Raw genomic sequence first — 8,599 nt, 5'->3', positions numbered from 1 at the left:
TGGGGAGGCTCCATGTTTTGATAAGCTTTTGGGCTTGACCTTTACTCTTGATCTGAAATGGAACACGTACATCAGGTCTGTTGCCAAGGACGCTGGGAAAATGGTAGGATCCTTCTACCGCTTCAGAAGATATCTCACTACTTATGCAATTCCCTATCTGTATAAAAGCCAAGTACGTCCAAGGATGGAGTACTGCTGCCACATCTGGACAGGAGCTGCTTAAAACAGCCTATCCTGCCTTGACAAAGTACAATATAGACTTCGTAGCTTAGTGGGGGATGCCCTTTTCTCTTCCCTGCAGCCTCTGTCCCACAGAAGAGACATTGCGAGCCTGTCTTTGTTTTATCGTTATTTCTAGAGCAAGTGCTCGTCTGAGCTCCAATCTCTCGTTCCCTCTCTCGCCAATCTTTCACGAGAAGCACCCGTCTGGCTGAAACTACTATCAATAATTTTCCCCACTCTTTATCTGTGCCTAAATCCAAACGTAGATTTCTTGAGCAAAGCTTCTTTCTCAGAAATGCACGACTGTGGAACTCTCTTCCGTTTGCCTGTTTCCCATCTGACTACAACTTGGATGTTTTAAGTCCAACATAAACAAATTCCTGACAAACCGCCCTCTTAAGTAAGACACTCTATCAAATCTCCAGTACTAATGACTACTACAATACTTATTGATTACTGTACACGCAATAACCCTTATCCCTGAGTTGCCTCCGGGCCTTGATAATTGGTGACCTCCATGTAAAAAATAAAAAAATAAAATAGTTTTTAAGGGGTCAAAAAGGAGTCAAAATTGGAATAAATAGTTATACATTTTGTACATTCATCTTAGTTTATATTTAATCAGTTCATATGTGTGTGTCACATCGGTACAGTGGTAACGTCACCAGCTTTGAATGCTACAGTTTTGCTTTTGGTTTCGATTCTAGCTGATACTATCCAAATACTTTTTTATTTAGTTTTGAAATCACGACTCTATAATAATATATACGAAATCTGGGCAAATTAAAATATCATATTTTACGACCAGGCAAAACCGGGCGCCTTCATATGCTACCAGGCTACAATATATATATATATATATATATATATATATATATATATATATATATATATATATATATAAGTGTGTGTGTATATGTGTGTGATATTATAGAGAACACTTCCTTTTTAAACATGGAATGCAGAGATAGATCTGATATAAATGTATGGAAGCTACCCCAGTCAGCCATAGAGTATCAATATACTGTACGGTGGAGAGGTACGTCTGAAGATTTGTTAGATTTCATTTTTATCTTAACTGATTCAACAGAGTAGTCAGAAGATCCCAGTGGAGATGAACATAGCTCAGGTCAAGTTGTAAGGGAGAGATCTAGGAGAATTGCATACTGACTGTCAGTATCGGGTACACAAGTGGGTTCGCGAACAATCTGATTTACGTCATAAGCAATGAAGAAATTGTAACAGAACCTACCTTTCATTTGAGTGGGTTAACCATTCCACATTGTGAACATTGAAGTCTCCACAAATGTGAATGTTAGCCGAAGGGTGAGCAGATAAAATGCGGTCAATTTTCTCAGATATGCTCTCAAAGATAGTAACGTTGTTGTGGGGGGGGGGGGCGATAGAGGGTAAATATAGACGCAATCGTGGGAGCAAGTGTAACCCGGAAGCACATATAGGGTAATTTAGGATATTCTCTGGAGATGTCCCTACCACATGGAAAGCCATGTTTAATGTAGGCACATATTCCATGGCCATGGCGATCTTGACGGTCAGATTTAGATGTTAAGTTAAATTATCCTTTTATACCAAACTGCTCTAGGGAAATAGTTGGTCCAATGATAGTTTCGTCTCCTGTAATTGGGTTTCAACCTCTGGAAGGTTGCAACGTTGACCGACTTAATTCAACTGAAAGTGCTGAACGATAAGAAACGAAACGAGTTTCGTTATTTCTCGCGATTGATGGTAGCCGATTGAATACGGTCTTTGCTAATCGAGCCAGAGATGGCTCGTGTTGCCGGGTTCGGATCTGTCGACTGGTGCTAATCGTAACACCCTGCACTGAAGATTCCCGAAAGGATGAAACAATGAAACACTAGTGTCTCTAGGTATTTAATTATTATAGTAAATAATTATATATATATATATATATATATATATATATATATATATATATATATATGAGGGAATAGATTAGCTTTCAAAGTTATAAAAATCAAGTTTCCCCAGTTGTTAGTTTGTTAGATTTCAAAAGGAAAATTATTACAATATTGTTTTATTTGCAACTAACAAGTCAACAAAATTAATGTCTTTGTCGCATTGTTAGTGGCTTACTCATCAGATATATTTTTAAAAACACAGGAAAATACATTATTTTGGACAACTTACATGGTTCACATAAACGATACACACCTTCAACATTCTTCTCGTTATGAAGATTGCAAACGAAACAATATTTTAATAATTTTTATTTTGAAATATAATAAACTTCTAACTTATATAATAAACTTCTAACTAACTAATTTTTGAAACTTTGAAAGGTTTTTACTTTTAGTTTTCTCATGGCATAATTAGTACATAAAATATGCTCTGAAAAACATTCATTGAGCTTGTATTTTATACATGTTATATGATATAAATCACACTTGTCTGTTTAAATGTATGTATAAATCTATGTATGTATGTATTTATGTATATCTGCCTAAAACTTTAGACAGCGGCGACGGGTTTTAACGAGTTTGGTATCGTTTTTAGCCTGCCTGCCTACTACCACTTTTTTTTTGCTCAACATAGACCTCCAAACACCCGGGCAACGTCGGGCACCCAGGTTGTTTTATATAATAATGGAAAAAAAATTTTAGTTCAAAAACATTTTAAATGGGAAATTTTTTTTATATATATAAAAGTTTTTAATCTATTACGATTGTTACATACAAACTGATTTACGTTTTCAAGTAAATGATAAATATATATATATATATATATATATATATATATATATATATATATATAGATAGATAGATAGATAGATAGATAGATGGCTCTGTGTGTGTGTGTGTACCTATCTAAATATACTTACGTTTTTCTCTCTTTCTCTCTTATTTCTATCGATACATCTATCTTTCTATTAATTTATCGATCTATTTGCTGATTATATCTAATTCCCTATTTTACAAAGATTTCATTCGTTTAGCGGGAATTAATCTCTTTCTCCTAAGAGGCTAATAATAATTGAATAACATTACAGAAAACTGTCCAAACGGGCTGTTTAAAGCTTACCATTAAGAACGCGTTCGGATAACGTCCAGTAGGTCGGGGTCGATCTCCGGAGATACTTAAAGTGTACAATTGGCAGAAACTCATATCATAAATGGTTGTAAATCAAGCAACAATCGTAACGTCGCCAATTTTGCCATCGGAGGTAAACGCCTCTAATTCATTCAATTACTACACCAAAACGTTCCTTTCATACCACCTACACCCGTTCAACTTCCAACATGGACCTGAAGCCATTTGCAGGTTACTTAGTGCTCCAAGAGATTAATTTTATCTGAATATGTTTAAGAGTTATACTTATATAAATGTCTAACTTGAAGCACGTTACCACAAGACTGCTTTCTAGTAAACTACTACATTGCCGTTTTCAAATCCAATCTAAATAAATACTCGCTGTAATCCGTCTCTATACGTAACCAGTCCATATTCATTCCAAACTGTAGCTCTCTTTAAACATTATTTAGAGCTACGGGAGAGCGCCTGCCTTTGCCCGGTCGTAAAATATGCTTAGATATGATATTTTAATTTATCTAGATTTCATATGTAGAGTCTTGATTTCCAAAGTATAAATATATATATATATATATATATATATATATATATATATATATATATATATATATATATATATATATATATATAAAGTAATTTATAAAATATATATGGCGATTAAGCTACACTGAATATTCTGCGTTTCATCCACTGTAGGATTCGTCAGGGCCTGACGAATCCTACAGTGGATGAAACGCAGAATATTCAGTGTAGCTTAATCGCGATATATATTTTATAAATTACTAACTAGCTCTACCTACGTATTGAGCACTTTTGAAGTAAATACTTAAAGTTTACGCATAAATCTATACTTTCGTATATTAAATTTGTGTGAGTAAATGAAGTAGTTATATATATATATATATATATATATATATATATATATATATATATATATGGGCAATTTTAGTAGGAGAAAGTATTTTCCAGTTCTCCAAAATTGGATACACTAATAACCGCATTTAATTGTCGCAAAATTCAACAAAAAATCGACATACTTTTAAAAGTGATAAAAATAACAATCAAAATGATGTAGGAGATCGTGACGTAAAGTTTAACGCTCTCATATGACCTGAGGATCGAATCTTAGAACAGTCAAGCTACGCTGACGAGGAGCAGTACAGTGAAACACTTGTCCGTAGATTACTGTTTTATAAGTAAAATAATGAATAATATTTGTTTATTTGTTTACGTCCCAAAAAATATGGCGATTTTTCTAAGGAAAATATTTTCCAGTTCTACAAGGTTTCAGACGCTAATAACCGTATTTAATTATCGTTAAAAAATAACAAAAAATCGAAATATATATATATATATATATAGTAGCAAGCCGCCCAGCGTTAGCCGATCGTAAAATACACAGAAATATTATATTTTAATTCATACAGAAACTGGGGCATGTGTATGCGAGTATTATGTTTGTTTACTAAACAGTTTACTTCTTGTAATCAAAAAATAATACTTGAGTTGAGATCGAATTCAAAACCTAAAGACAGTGAGTCAAGTACGATAGCCATTAGATCAGCTTAACACGGTCTTTAAACAGCGTTTTCAAACCTACTTATTTTTAACATAATGAATCTGTCATGTGACCATTTACGCACGCGCATACGTAAAACATTTAACAAATAGATAAGAATCCGACGACCTTCACGTAGATTTCACGTATTTTACATCTTTACATTTCGACTCCTTAGCAACCCGTTTTTTCGGATGAAAATCAATTAAAAAGATTTCCACGTGTCTGATTAGTCAATATACAAAGTTTTTAATCTGTAGATCAAACATCCGTTGAATATATTCTAACTACTATATATATATTTCCACAGCCGCAGCTCACAAGGGAGTTCAAGACTCGAGTTTCGCTCTCATTTGGGCTCATCAGTTAGAACTCAGAATTCGAAACCCGAGCCTCTTGCATGCGAGGTAAGCACTCTTCCAACTGTGCAAATGTCCCGCACTCAAGTATTAACTAATACAGATCAAGCAAACCGCGGCGAACAAGGGACGCGATCATCCAACCAGTTATAACCCAAGATGTCTCACAAGTAGGAATTTTAAACTCGCCATCCAACAATGTTAATAGTATTTAGTAATAGAATTTTCAGAATGTGAGAGGTTACATAATTATTTCTACAGCCAAACAACGTCGCAGCTCACAGTCACCAAACCGTAAGTTCAAGACTCGAGTTTCGCACTCATTTGGCCTTATCAGTCAGACATATCCGAAGTCGGGTTTCGAAACCCGAGCCTCTTGCAAGCACTCTGCCAACTGAGTAAACGCCCCGCACACAATAAAGTCTATTAGCACAGATCCAGCAAAGCGCGGCGAAATCCAACTGTGGAATGGACGTACTTCGTCTCGAACAACCAGCAACCAGCTATAAGTCAAGCCTACATATATATGGTGTGTGTGTGTGTGTGTGTGTGTGTGTGTGTGTGTGTGTGTGTGATTACTCTATTAACCCCTGTTTTAATCTGACTGATTCGCAAAAAAATTAAGAACTGTTTTTACGTTTAGTGGACTTATGAGCACACATAATATTCTCGATCATCAGCAACGATAGTCAAAAATAAAAGCATTTTTGAATGCAAAACTGAAATGCCCCCCTCCCCACAAACCAGCGTCGTCAAATCTAATTTGAATTTAATATCCCTCGGACGCCGTCAGCTAAATTTATAACATGTTATTAATTTGAAATTTTAGATTTCATCAATCATTTTTAACGAGGGTTGTACGGAGAATAATGCGAGTTTTCATTAACAAGATGATAAAGCGCTGCTTTGGAAAGCCGGAAAAATATGGAATATTTAATAAATTTTTCTATGTTTTTTATGTTATTATTATTAGCATCTCATTATTTTCTAATCTTATTTTAATAAACAAATAATTAATTGATAAAAATGCTTTCGTGTCAATTTATCTCAATTGTAATTTATTATTGTAAACCTTCCACACACTTAAGTTTCTATTGCCGACAAAAAGTAGTTTTCCTTTGAATATTTCCATAAACACAATTATATCTTAATACTAGCATGCCGCCAGTCGTTGCCCGGTCGTGAAATACGCATAAGTATCATATTTTAATCCATACCTCTGCGTTCTATGTTTAAAAAAGAATGTGTCCTCTATAGTATCAGACCTGACAGAATGGTTAATTGTATGTATACACCGTTTCATACCCTCGAAAAAGTTACAGCAAAAACCTAACAGCCAGCCGTGGTTCTCTTCAGAATGTGCAGCTGCCATTGCACACAGAAATCAATTGCTTCCAACGTAATAGATGTACTGAGACTAAAGCCGCCTTCAGGTCCGCCAGCAACCTCTGTAAAAAAAAGTAATAAAGAATGCGAGAGTTGTATGCTCAGTCCGTCAAGTCCAAAGTAACTGAGCAGCGACTTGGGTCCTATCAGTTTGGCAAATAGCAAACAGAATCCTGAACAGAAGTGTGTGCTCTATCCCAGCTATCATCAATGGACCTGAGGTAATCTCGTGAGCATCAGACAAAGCCAAACTATTTGCCAAGCTCTTTGCAGCTAATACTACCCTTTAGGACCAAGGCCGCCAACCTCTAGTATTTCCTCGTGTATCTGAAAACACGCTATGCGACATACAAATATCTATACGTGATGCTGTCAAGCAAATCAGAAACCTTGATTCCAATAAAGCAACTGGCCCTGACGGCATTCACATTATAGTGCTCGAAAAGCTTCAATCAGAACGAGCGCCCATATTACAAAGTTATTTAAGGATTGTCTTAAGAAGAAATGCTTCCCAACACCTTGGAATATCTTACCCTTACACAGTAGAGATCCCTAGATGTAAGAAGGCCTTCTAATCTAATAGTTTCTTCCCCAGAACTGCTAAACTTTTGGGCTCCCTTCCGCGTTCTTGCTTTCCCTGACATGCAGAAATTCAAGTGTAATTTAAGCAGACATCTTGCTGCTCAACTCCTTACATAGGAATCCTGCAGCGTACGCCCGTTAGTAGCCCCTGCATGCATGCATGCATCAATGATTCAGTATATTAAGAGGTTCGTTTTAATAATTTTTAAATGAAAAATGTAGGTTTTTAATATCAATGCAAGTGCGACGAAAAACATAACTTTATATATATATATATATATACATATATATATATATATATATATATATATATATATATATATCTTGGAGGTTACCAAACATCCCCAAAAGTTCCACCCCGTTCTTTTATCCTTAGATTGCCCACTCCCATTAAGGAAATGCCTCCCTTGTGTTCAGTGAAGAGCCGGAAAAAGAGGAAGCATTTCGGAACTAGACAAGTAATGGAGGATTCCATTAACATATCATCATTAGCATTTCATTTACTTACTGTTATATTTTTTTTATTTTGCGGTGTTTTTAAGGCTTCCATCACTTTCTCCCCTCCACAATTTTCACCACCTTATATATAATACACATCAAAATTCATCTGTCATATATCATAAACATCAAAATTCGTCTGTCATATATCATACACATCACCCTTTCTTTTTTCATCACATTCAAATGTCATTGTTATACAGTTGTGGAATAGAAGAGAAATTAGCTGTTATCTATCGATCGATCTATCTATCGATCTATCTATATATCGGTCTATCTATCTAACGGAAGCAAACAAGAGATGAGATGTGAAACCATGTTTTGATAAAAGTTGTCAAAACATGTTGAGGTGTAAACTGAACAAGTTGCATCGGCATGGAGTTGATCAGCATCAGAAGTACGGAAATCTGTTGTCACATGTTCTGGTTAGCTGAGAAAATTGATGAGTTGGAAAAAGGACATCAAACAAAGCGGGCGGTTTAACAGGTCGTCCACCCTACCCCCCCTTAACCGGGGAGGGATCTGACGTGTTTAAGAATGGAGACTAGAATTAACCACTTAAGCAAAAATATTCACTTCACATTCTTCTTCGATCGACACCTAGGAAGTAATAAAAATATAAAATAAATCATCGTTTTTTGAATTGAAATTCATTCGTCCACAGGTTCCAGCTTCCATCCAAAAACAAATGAAATTCCCAAGTGGACCAAAAGACCAACGACGCAGTTGAAAAGTTGATGAGGTATGTCGGAATACATGCATGTGTTTATGTAAAAGTCTGACACGCACGCAACACACTTACACGATCCTTAACGTAAATAAACTGTAAAAGCAAAAAATGGTTGAGATACTAGATAGACATTTATTAACACGACACACAATAACACGTCTTATATATGAACATCACCCCACAATGTAACATTAA

The sequence above is a fragment of the Euprymna scolopes genome, chromosome 38 (genome assembly GCF_053919585.1).
Source record: "Euprymna scolopes isolate OS-2025 chromosome 38, ASM5391958v1, whole genome shotgun sequence".
Taxonomy (NCBI): Eukaryota; Metazoa; Mollusca; class Cephalopoda; order Sepiida; family Sepiolidae; genus Euprymna; species Euprymna scolopes.
Note: the sequence above shows the minus strand (reverse complement) of the source record.